The 13063-nt window shown below is 39.7% G+C and overlaps 1 long non-coding RNA gene across 1 annotated transcript in view; it reads right to left on the reverse strand.

Annotated features, from left to right (window-relative positions):
• LOC123371876 overlaps positions 1 to 13063 on the reverse strand; it is an 80415-nt gene that overhangs the window by 20158 nt on the left and 47194 nt on the right. Inside the window, exon 3 of the long non-coding RNA XR_006579975.1 lies at positions 1927 to 2030. This is a non-coding gene — a long non-coding RNA (uncharacterized LOC123371876). The remainder of the gene's footprint in view (positions 1 to 1926; positions 2031 to 13063) is intronic.

The following is a 13063-nucleotide window of genomic DNA, read 5'->3' on the forward strand; positions in this document are numbered from 1 at the left end:
GGTTATGGGGTGGGGGCAGGGAGCGTGTTCTCTCTCTCTTTTTGACCAGAAATTCCATCCTGAACCTGTGAAATCTTCCTGCTTAAAGTTTCTTCAAAACCAATAACATTCCCTGGAACATTTTAGAGTTGACAAAATGACATTTTTCAACAGAATTAATAATAATAATAATTATTATTTTTGTCAGTTTTGAAAAATCTTTCAACCATCTCTATCCTATTATCTAACAGAGTAATTCTATTTTACCTGACAAGTAGTCCACGCTGCCCCCATGCTCAGGCCCTGACTCCCACAATGGGGTATCTCTTGCCCCTTCTGGTGATTGCTGATGCTTGAGTACCATGGAAACTCAGAGTAGTGAGTCCTAGTCTGTGCTGAATTGCCATATACGGTTGCCAACTTTCTAATTGCACACAACTGAACACCCTTGCCCTGCCCCTCAGACCCACCCCTGCACCTTCTCTGAGGCCCTGCCCCACACTCACTCCAGCCCTCCTCTCTCCGTCACTCGCTCTCCCGCACCCTCACTCACTTTCATTGGGCTGGGGCAGGGAGCTGGGGTGCAGGAGGTGGTGTGGGGACTGGGGGGGAGTTATGGTGTGGGAGAGGGTTCTGACCTGGGGCAGGGAGTTGGGGTGCAGGTGGGAATGTGGGGTTTGGAAGGGAGTTTGGGTGCAGGAGGGGGTTCTGACCAGGAGCAGGGGGTTCAGGGCGGGGGCTCTGGCCGGGCAGCACTTACCTCAGGCTTCTTCCAGTTGGTGGCACAGCAGGTCTAAAGCAGGTTACTGCCTGCCCTGGCTCTGTGCTGCTCCTGGAAGTGGCCGGCATCTCCTGCCCGTAGGCTGAGGCATGGTCAGACAGCTCTGAACAGTGACAGTGCCCGCCACTGCAGATGCCGCCCCCGCAGCTCCCATTGGCTGTGGTTCCCAGCCAATGGGAGCTGCAAGGGCAGCATGCGGAGCTTCCCTGACCACCCCTGCACCTAGGGGCCAGACATGTCGGCCACTTGTGGGGAACTGCGCAGAGCCAGGGCAGGCAGGGAGCCTGCCTTAGAACCTGCTGTGCTGCCGACCAAACTTTTACTGGCCCAGTCAGTGGTGCTGACCAGAGCCACCAGGGTCCCTTTTCGAATGGGCATTCTGGTAAAAAAACCAGATGCTTGGCAACCCTATAATGCCAGATTGTCTGTCACAATGCTGGTCAGGGTTTCCTCTGCTGGGTCTGGGTCAATCTTCCAGCCTAACTGTGGTTGTGCACCTGAGCTGCTCATAGGGCTGGTCTCCTAGCCCTGGATTTAGATTTAATTTTCTCTCCATCATCTCTGCTCAAGCTATGCAGCTTTTTCATAGCATTGTCCCTGTGCCTGCTTATCGACCCAGTTGCAAACACATCCCTCAGCCCCAGGGCTGAGCTCCTGTTGTGGGGCAGCATTTCCACCCTCCAACTGGCAGGCTGGCAGCAGAAATTTGGGGTGGAGTTTTCTTCCAGACCTCTAGCCAATCAGGGGTCTGAAAGGGTCTATTTCCTCCTTCTGCCTGCTCCCTAATCAATCAGGGCTCATGATTAGTAGCGCTGACCCTTTCAAACTGCTGGCATGTGGAGTAGGAGCTCCACACTTTGCATATCCTTTTTGACTAAATGTTTATACATACACATCAAAAGTAAAAGATAAATTAAGAGTACACAAATGTTTGGTGCATGAACTACAGACATGAAAGAAGAAGATACAGGTACTCAGATTAATTGTTGTCCAGGAAGTGAAGGTATCTGGATTCAGAAATTTTCTTTTGTTCAAGATGTCATGAAAAAAGAAAACTTAGGGCTTCACACACTAGCATTTTTGATTTGGAAAGGGTCTTGATAGTCAGTTCTGATATTGCCAAAACTATTCATGATGTCACAAGAAATTTAGAACACTTCCCTTACCATATATAATCTGCAAAATGATTTCTGCTCACACCTGCCATATTTTTCTTCTACAATCTCTACTTGTTAGATGGTGATACTCCTTTCCCAAGATGGCTCATCTTCTAGATGATGTAAGAATGTAAGAGAATTGGCAAAATGTTATTTTCAAATATCAAAATGATTATAATGCTAGAACAGGATTTATGACCCTGGTTATAATTTAAAGTCATCACAACCCTGAATGCTTGTAGAAATGAAATGACTAATCTGAAAATATGAGGATTTATTAATGTAAATATATTGTTTGTGATTTATTGGCATGATTTGTCAAACTCTGTTGTAGAGCTTATAATTTTCTTTTTAAATGATCTTTCAGATTTATTTTCTGATTGACTGATCAATCAAATATTTTGGACACAGGCCAGTCAGTTCTCAGAGTATGATACAAATCCAGAGCAGGATTTATAAAGTCCTAAAATACATATAAATCGGTTTCCTGAGCTAATAATAAGTTTTAACTAAGTATGATGGTTAAAATAATAATTTTAAAAATCACAACTTTGTGGTTAAGGTTTACAGGAAAGAGTTATAAATCTTAGTCTAAAAACGTATCTTCAGCTCTGAAGGTCAACTTTAAAGGACCTGCCTTTCAGAGGCACGGAGCACTTGCCGATCCCACTGAAGCCAACTGACGCTGTGGGTGCTAAGCACCTCTGAAAATCAATCCACACAGTTAATGCTACCTAGTAGATGTGTAGAAAACATTCCCATCTCAAAGAAAGCAGCTACCTGGATAGCTGACCCATTGGAGCAGCATTGCCTCTTGACCACCTTAGAGGCTTCTTCCTTTTTTGAAGGACTACTGATTTCATCTTCATAGTAGCCAAGTAATGCTAGTTTAGACCTAAAATGCTGCTGTCACAGGCTTTGCAAGATCTTTACAAGCTTTGCCCAGAATGAATGCTAAGGTAGAGCCATTTCAATCATATGTGAGAACTCTACAAAGTAAGGACAACATTGTAAGGAATGAGATTTTGGGTATTAATTATTGTATATTAGGGGGATATTAAATTTAATTTGAGATTTGACATAAAGCTGGAAGCTTGACTGTAAGAACTAAAGCAAACCTTGTCCTCACCCAAAAATACCCCATCAAACCCATCATCATGGTATTTAAGCCCCAAACAAAAATATAAGCATGAATTGCAACTGCTTTGGAGGACAGGGTCATAATTCAAAATGATCTGGACAAATTGGAGAAATGGTCTGAGGTAAACCGGATGAAGTTTAATAAAGATAAATGCAAAGTGCTCCACTTAGGAAGGAACAATCAGTTTCACACATACAGAATTGGAAGAGACTGTCTAGGAAGGAGTATGGCAGAAAGGGATCTAGGGGTTATAGTGGACCACAAGCTAAATATGAGTCAACAGTGTGATGCTGTTGCAAAAAAAGCAAACGTGATTCTGGGATGCATTAACAGGTGTGTTGTGAGCAAGACACGAGAAGTCATTCTTCCGCTCTACTCTGTGCTGGTTAGGCCTCAACTGGAGTATTGTGTCCAGTTCTGGGCACCACATTTCAAGAAAGATGTGGAGAAATTGGAGAGGGTCCAGAGAAGAGCAACAAGAATGATTAAAGGTCTTGAGAACATGACCTATGAAGGAAGGCTGAAAGAATTGGGTTTGTTTAGTTTGGAAAAGAGAAGACTGAGAGGGGACGTGATAGCAGTTTTCAGGTATCTAAAAGGGTGTCAATCAGGAGGAGGGAGAAAACTTGTTCATCTTAGCCTCTAATGATAGAACAAGAAGCAATGGGCTTAAACTGCAGCAAGGGAGATTTAGGTTGGACATTAGGAAAAAGTTCCTAACTGTCAGGGTGGTTAAACACTGGAATAAATTGCCTAGGGAGGTTGTGGAATCTCCATCTCTGGAGATATTTAAGAGTAGGTTAGATAAATGTCTATCAGGGATGGTCTAGACAGTATTTGGTCCTGCCATGAGGCAGGGGACTGGACTCAATGACCTCTCGAGGTCCCTTCCAGTTCTAGAGTCTATGAATCTATGCATTCAAGGAGTCTTTTCTTTTCCTGTTCCCTCTATTCCAGGGTGCTTAAAATTTATATGGTCAAAGATTTATTTTTTTTTAAGAAAATTATTTACAGGTGCTGTTCCTGGCTCTGTCAGAAAAGCTGAGTCTTATACTACAATCTGAACTACAGACTTGGGATCAAGGTGATTCTTTTCTGTATGGACCTTTCTGCTGAATAACTTTGCCTGTTATGAAGCCAGCTTTCAAGGCTTTCCAGGAACTTGTATGACCCAAAAGGCAATTAATATATTCTGCTGGCTTGAGCCATAATGGTTTTAGATGAGTAAAAAATATTTCTCATTAGTATGTTTTTCAAAGATTTTTATTACCAAAATCAGAACTATTTTAGCATATTCTAATACAACATTAGAAGTTCTAGCTAATTCAGCCAGAAGTTAAATTTAATTCAAAGCTTCTTTTACTTAAATCTCCTGAAGATATGTAGGATATGTTAAGTATTGAAAAACCTGCCTCTTTTGAATTCTTTCCAGTTTCTGGACCATTAATTTGTAGTGTCCATCTGCTTTTGCATGATTTGTTGCTTAACCAATCATAGCAAACTCTCATCTCAAGATAACTATTTAGATGGCTGTGTGTGGACTGTGTGTACATATAAGGAAATAGTATAAATATTATTGCAAAGACTGAGAATAAGCACTAATAAGTTAGAAACGTTAAAACCTGTGGATCTCTAATGCACAGTTATATAGCCCATCCTTATCTGTAGTATTGCCAATCCCAAGTGTTCAAAAATCATTGGTCAGACCCAAAAAACATGAGATTTTTTTTTAAACAATAATAAATATGTGGTGGGTTTTATTTACCTTCTGGTTTCTGAGTTTGTAGGGTACACTCATTTCATGTTTTCGAGCTTTTTTCTGAAGTCATGAGGCTATAGAAACTTATTTTTTATTAAAATGAAAACTGAGCTTCTTCTATAATGACATGAATCCAGAAGCTGGGGCTTGAAGTAGGGCACCAAATATCACAAGACTCACAATAAAAACACGAGAGTTGGCACACTGTATAGTGTATTAACTTGGGCCCAGATCTTGCAACTAGTTTTCCGTGGGCAGACCACTGAACCTGCTCAGAGGCCAGTTAAAGTCCATGGATTCTGTAGGTATGGGGGTCTATCTGAATACTTCCCAGTACAAAATCAAGTTTATTTAGAGTATATATTCAAAATTTACATTTGCTATTCCCCCTTAGATCAAATCAGCGTAGGACACCATTATTGTGTGCATGTGAGCATGTTAATGTTACATTACAAATATTTCCATTTTTCAATTTTATTTTTATGCTTGATTTCTCAATTTTAATGTTGCATTAAAACTTTCTTTTTGCGCTTAACTCTAGCTGAAGGGAATGGAAACTACAGGTGCTCAGCAACTCTAATAATCAGGCTCTTTATGCCATAGGCAAACTGTTTAAGATTGTTTATGGCCCAATCCAGTTAAAGTCACTAGGAGTCTTTTAAATTAACTTCAGTGGTCTTTTGATCAGACTCCTAGAGGTGAAGGCAGTCTTAAAGGCTGAACTACCTTTAGGGTAAATCCTTTCCCTGTTAAGGGTGATCCAGTTAAAACAATTCAGCAGATGCTTCATGTTCTAATTCACTTCAACTTTCGTGTGGAACTAAATAAATATAAAAAATGAACAAATGTGCTCAAGAAGAAATATTCTAACTTCAATCACTTTAGTAGTTTTAAAGAGATTTTCTTCAAATTTGGATTTTTTTCCTTCAACAAGTATACAAAATAAGCCGATATGAAGTGTGTCTAGCTTAAGCCATTTTGGAGCTAATCAACTACAAAAAGTTCATTTGGGACATAAGAAATGTATTTTCTTTTTAATCCTATATAACTTAAGAAATGTAGAACTGACTTAGTTGAATCTTTTCCCAGGGCAAAATAAAAGCAAGGAAAAAAAAAATCTCAGCCTCTATAGAATTTTTCTGAAAGAACTTGAACTCAATCTTAAATATTAGTCTGCTACCAGTGAACTGAATGTGTATATAGGTGAATCAGTTTAGTTAAATATAAATAGCTTTCACTCACTTTTTAAATCTGAACACACATTTTCTAAGGTTTGAAATATTTGGTTAAATATGGTCCCCCATTCTATAGGCCTTTACATTTCTGGGACTTTTGGGGTCAAATCGGAGGTGCCAACATACAAAACAATGACAGTTTGTAAAAATTTCCAGTCCATTTCATGATACACAAAAGCCTCAGGTACTTTGGATCAGCATCCTTGGCCAAACCAAGCTCTGTGAATCTTTTGAGATTCACCCATAAGCTAGTAATTTACAAACATTGTGTATGCACTTATATACTAGAATATACTGAATACCATGCACACAAATGAAGCTTGCCAACTTTCAGCTCACTGTGATTTCAGATGGCTGAGTTATTGAACCCTCAAAGATGAGGTTTCTAATGGAAACCTCAATTCAGCATTAACTATGGCAGCTCTAATCTATGCACATTATATTAGTATCATAAAACAATAGTTTGCTGCACTTTAATCTTTTTGTCAAGTAGCTGAGCTATTAGTGCATGGTCTTCAATTAGGATTTATACTTTAGAAGAATTTAGACTCAAGGGTTAGATTGCAAACATTGCTGTATCAGTTCAGTAGTGAAAGAAGGAATTAATTTCTCAATATTTTTTGTTCACCAAAAATGTTGAAATTTGTGCAGCAGCCTGGACTGAAACCAGTGCTTATTTTTACTACCAAGTTTTTTTTCCATTATCCAGGCATGTTTTCCCATTTCAGCTTTCTCTTTTCTTACATTTTTTGAGGTTTCCCTGCTTGGGCCTCTCTTCTATCCTTCAGTAAGGTTGAATTCCCTGATGGTAATCATAATTATAAGCATATGTTGTTACTGTGGGCTACCAATTTACTTGCAGATTGTGGTATTTAAAAAGTGTTTTTTGGAATCTATTTCACATAATCAGGGCAGATCTTATGAATAATTAAATTGAAAGTGGAATTTGTAGTAAAAGAGTTGGCCCTGGAATGTGTTGTTTCAAGATAGTTGCATAATATGTTTGAACCAAGTAACCAGAAAAAAAAAATCCTTCAGCTTTAGCATCACAGACACAAAGATCTAAATTTTAAAACTTGTCATCGGAGTAGAGACCACTAATGTGAAACTGAAGAAAGGATAAATACACAACAATCTTTTCAAATCTGGCCAGCTATTATCTTAAAGTATTTTGGAAATGATTAGATTTTTGACTAGTTAATTTATCACAGGTACTCACTGAAAAGGATCATCTTTACAATCTGAAAAAGCATAGAAGGGCACAAAGTTCAGCCAGAAATTCTGCAGTTTACATTCTTTTAAATGTTTTCCTCTATGATTTGGTCTTTTATTCAGAGCTTTATTTTCAAGGTATGCTTTTGTAATAAATCTGGTGAGAGATGAGGAAGATTGTCGTCTAGGAATACTTATTCCTGTCTCAGATTAGGGGAATGGTCTAGATACCATCTTGAGGTCCCTCACAGCTCTATGATGCTACTTTATTATTTAACATTTTATTTCAGGGAGCACTCGGTGTGCCTATCAGTGCAGTGTTCATAATGTAACATGCAATAGTTATGTGATTATATAGTGGATCCTTAATTTTGTATTCAATATCCTGATAAGTAAAGCTAAAATGTTTGCAACTTTAGTGGCCTATGATTAGTTAAAAATGAAATGAAGCCATTGCAGTAATTAATGAATGAATACAAAAGGAGTAGAGAGCTCCACCATGTAAAATTGATCTTTGTATGGATCTTGCCTACTGGTACATTTATCTATCAGTAGATGATCCAGAGTTCTTTTTTTGAGTAGAAGCCTGATCCATAGACTATTGATGTCAATAGTAAGACGCCTATTGTCTTCAGTAAGCTTTGGAACAGGTCCTACGAGAGGAGAAGGCACCAAAAATGCAGCAAGAGATGGGGAAATTGTGCAACAGAGACCTGATCTGTGGGAGTCTTTTGACTGACTTCAGTGGCAGTTGGGTTGAGCTCTAAGTGCACATGTATGTGATGGGTGATACTGTCCTATCTGTTCAACTTTATCGCTTAAGAGTTTCTCTTGAACTGGTCAGACAGAATTAGAGAAGAACAAAGTGACCAGTAAACTAATTTAGAAAGATTTGTAGAATATTTATAAGATAATACAATAAATAAATAGCAATAAAATGGAGAAGGCTGCTGCTGCCTATATATTGATTATAGCAATGATCAGCATCTTTAACTTTGCCAAGAACTAAAGTGCACAGATTAAATAGACTCAAGTCTTTCTATCAGGTCAGCAATCTGAGCAGTTACTCCAAAGTGAATGAGGTAAATACTTTCCCATGACGTATAGTCCATGAAGTGAACAGCACTTTTGTAGGCCACTTTTGACAGAATGAGGTACGTAATCATCTGAAAGGTACAAATAATGAGAGAATATGATGCTGTGCTGCTGTTTGGGGGGAAAACATATGCAGTCAGACTCCTTTTGGTCATCTGAAGTCTGGGAAGATAACTGTATTCTTTTTAGCTTGGGGGGTTTTGTATTGTATGTTGGAGTGGATAGAGAGAGACTAGAAACAGAAATATCAAAATATACAGAAAGGGCTGTTTTCAGGTTGTTTTTGGCATAGCCAAAATATAGTAGGAACAGCTTCTCCTAAAATACTTCAAAATTAGGTTTCTCATGAGATGATAGTTTATTCCTACCTTTTAGGCAAAGCAGAGTCTATTCTTGTGTATCATTTTGAACTTTTTTGATCATCCTTCTAGCACAGATCATCTCTGTAAGTTTGATCTTATGAGATTTGCAGTTTTCAGACCAAAGATGTTTGGATAAGTTTTTAAATAAACTTCTGTCCTGAACTCCGCTGTACCACCAAACATTAGAGTGTTTGCCAACCACTGTTGGAATGCTGGTTGTAAGCATTAGCTGATAAACTGATATTCAGACTGCTTACAGCAGTTCTGAAACCAGCTGTGTGCTCTGTGTTACAGGGAGGCAGCAAAGTTGACAACATGCTCATAAGCAGTCAAGAGAAGCAAAAACCTCAATAGACATAGAGAATACGAACAATTCACATATCCTGGCATATGTGGTCAGTATTTAACATTTTAGTTCCTGAAGGGAGGCAGCATGGTCTAGTGGCTAGGACACTGTTACACGGGATAAGTCACTTTACCTCTTTGTGCCTCAATTTTTAATATAGTGGCACTAACATTCATTTGTGAAGGGCTTTAAGATCTATGGATGGAAGTAGCTTTATCAGAGAATTATTGTTGTTTGTGTCAGAGTTAACAACTTCTCCTTGAAATGCTTGCTGAATGGACTCACCTTATTTCTACTTGACTTTTATTGATGTTATAAAATTCCTTACTTTTTCAGAATGTTTTGGTCCATAGTTGGAATACCTGAAATGAGGGACAGTCTTGTTGGAGATACGGTGATCATTTCAAACCAGAACTTGTATGTAGAAAGGCTTTTTACTGGGGAAACTGGACTTAATTGGCTTTTTTCTTTTTTAAATGAGGGCCTGATTTATATCCAATTTTAAGGCAGCGCTAATGGATTTGCTTGAGGTTACTTAGTGAATGAGTGGTTGGAATGAGATTTTCATCAAGGATTCTCCTGACTACACTTCCACATTTTTAACAAGTTTTGTTAACTGTGTGGAACATCAAACTTCTGTATGAAAAGTTCTATAAATTCTCCATTTCACTTTCAGAAACCAGTGTACGATAGTAAGACACAGAAGGCCTCCAAGGATTAGCACATAAAGCACTGGGAGGTAGACTTTTGTCTTGTTTGTACAATTCTTCTGACTGATCTAACAAGCTTTAAGAGCTGATGTGTATGTATGCATTGAAAGAACTGTGTCACTCCGTAGACTTGCCATGAAATGCCTTGGAGGGATTCAAATACCAGTGCATATATGTGTATGATGCATCCTAGCCCACTACTATTGAAAGGCAACAGAGGAAAGAGACTAGAAATGTCTCAGAAGCAAGAGGAAAAAATGTGTAAAGGTTAAACTCGGTGCTAAAATCACTGACATTTGAACAGCATAGATGTAAAAGAAACATGAAAGCATAAGACATTAACTATGGGTATTGTACTGGAAATGTTATCATTGTAATGACTAATGTTGATTCACAGCATGTCTGTTTTTTCTTAAGTAAAAATGCTTTTTCTTGGTGGGTATATTTATAGACAGTATATATCTAGAAACAAATAATGTACAATACATACACATACACCCTTATGGCATGTAAAATAAATGAATGTCATGAGACCATTAATATTAGAGGGTCAGAATTAATGTGCTGCATGCAATATGTCCAAACATTATTTTTGTCCTGTGAATTATGTGCATCGTCAGCACCTAGAATATGATTGACCCTATGTAAATATCATAGATAGACTAATTGATTGTTAAAATACTTTCTACCTTATGTACACACATGGCCATTTCTCCGGTTTTCTTTCAGACTGACTGAGCATGAAATGTTTTTAAAGGAAATCAAATCAAAGAAGTTTGCAAAAGATGTGATGAGGACCTTTATGTTTGAATTTGAAAGTGATATTTGGATATGAGAATAGATTGATTTTAAAAATAGCCTAAAATCCAAGAGAATTAAGGGAAAAGGCTAATAGTGCATTGTGAAGCTTCAGCCAATACATTTCTAAATTTCATAAAATGCATTTGAACTCCCCTATGTTAAATATTGTCCATGAGTTGCAGAAAAAAATACAACTTCCCAATACCCCATAAAATATATAGACATATACAATAAATTTTAAAGCTAACACTGGAGTGTTGGGAGCATCAGATTTCATTGTTTAAACCAGGGGTCTCAAACACGCGGCGCACGGGACTCTTGCGTGTGGCCTGCCAAGCTCCCCTGCCGCCCCTCTGCCTACCCGCGGGATTGCCCCCTGCGGCGTTGTGAACCCCATGCCACTGTCTGAAGCAGCTGGCAGCACGCCCCTTCAGGCCGGGGGGGAAGGGGGAAGGAGGCAGAGGGCTACTGCCACATCCCACACCCTAACCCCCTGCCCGGAGCTCCCTGACACATCCCATACCCCTCCTGCACTCCCTGCCCTGAGCCACCTGCCGCACCCCTCACCTTCTTGCACCCCACCCACCAACGCCCTGCCCTGAGCCCCCTGCTGCACCCTGCACACCACCTGCACCCCCTGGGGGCAGCATTGGGGTGGGGACTTTGGGGAAGGGGTTGGGTTGGAGCAGGGAAGGGGTGGAAAGAGGTGGGGCAGAGGTGGGGCCTAATGGAAGGGGTGGAGTGGGGGCGGGGCCAGAGGCAGTGGGGGGTGTGTGTCAGTGATGCAGCCCTCAGTTCAATGCACTAGTCCTCATGTGGCCCTCGTGGTCATTTGAGTTTGAGACCCCTAGTTTAAATCAATGACTGATGAGACTCAGTGGGTGTGTGTTGTCGTGCATTTGGCCAGTACTAAGTAGGAAAGATCAAAAAGGAAGTAAAATAAGTTCCGTAAATTTTATCTCAGTCCCCAATAAACCTTTTGAAATATCATAGAAATAATTGCCACTGTTAAGTTAACTTGACATTACCAATGCCATTAGTAATTGGTGGGATACTTGCTAGCAACACAGATTCAAATCCCTCCTGGAACCCACTACTCCTGTGAGATACACAACAGTAAACATCAATAAAATGCCCTGACCATCCCCTTATACATCACGCGCACTTGTATACACACACAGGTTTGTATAACTTTTTGTAAAGACGTAAATAAGCACCTTTGTCTTGGTCTCCCAATATGTTTCTGTCTAGTCTTTAGCTTTCAGACTGTACTACATGGGACATGTGTCCATTTTTGTTTTTTTACTGAGCTAAGCACACTTGGAGGGATTCATTGTAAATACTTAACAAATAATAAAAACATATTAAAACTGGGCATGCACATCTGCATGTTCCAAATCTTCCAAAAATTTGGCCTCAATTATGTATTTGGAAATGCTATTTGTGATCGTGTTTCCTTTCTTGGAGTATCATTTTTAGCCACAAAGATTGATGTCTGAAATGTATGATCAGTGGTACAGTAAGTTTATTTTCAAAAACAAACTGCTGCATATACTTAAGGGTAATATGTATGGGCAATATTAAGGAATAATGTATTTATATTGAAAGTATGCTTTATGGACTTGGAATAGAAATTGGTCACCAGGAAGTGATGCATCTTGGCGATGACCCATTTCAGCAAGAGGGAGCTGTTACCCCTCCCTAGTCAACTGACAAAATATTGCACGGTTCTGGTGTCTACCCTTCACAACATCCCAGAACAATCAATGGAAAACCATCAGAGACCACAACAAACAATCAAAGGTAGAGAAGAAACTCTACAACAAGGCAGGGGTTCACCCTGCCTGTGAATAGAAACAAAAGACTGTTTTCAATATAACAGATGACATCACAGTATTCAGTGGATGACAGATGGAGTGTGCCTGCAATGGTAGTCCGAACATACGTGGCATGACCATGAAAAAAGAAGTGCTTGGAAAAAAAAAAAGGAATGAGTTACCCCAGGGGTCTGTTCTAGTCCCAACCTTGTACAATCTATATATCAATCACCTGCCACCAACCTGGTCATGGAAGATCATCTTTGCAGATGACATCTACTGTGGGCTACAGGCTCTAACTTTCTCTCAGCTGGAGAAGACCCTGAGTGATGATGTTGCAAAGCTGGCCGACTATTGCAAGACATGGCACCTTCAGCCTAGCACCAGCAAGACAGTCTCTAGCACAATCTACCTCCACCATGCCAATGCTAAGAGGGAACTAAACATCATAATGAATGGCCAGAAGCTGAAACATGAAGCTTACTCAGTTTACTTAGGTGTGACCCTTAAGGACAAAGCATCCAACAACCATCTTAGCAAACTTGCAGGTTCTTCATGGGGAGTCAATGCTCCAACTCTAAGGACCACATCCCTTGCCATCTCATACTCAATAGCAGAGTACTGTGTGCCAGTATAGAGTGCATTGGCACACACCAAACTTGTTGACG

Source organism: Mauremys mutica, chromosome 5 (genome assembly GCF_020497125.1).
Source record: "Mauremys mutica isolate MM-2020 ecotype Southern chromosome 5, ASM2049712v1, whole genome shotgun sequence".
NCBI lineage: Eukaryota > Metazoa > Chordata > Testudines > Geoemydidae > Mauremys > Mauremys mutica.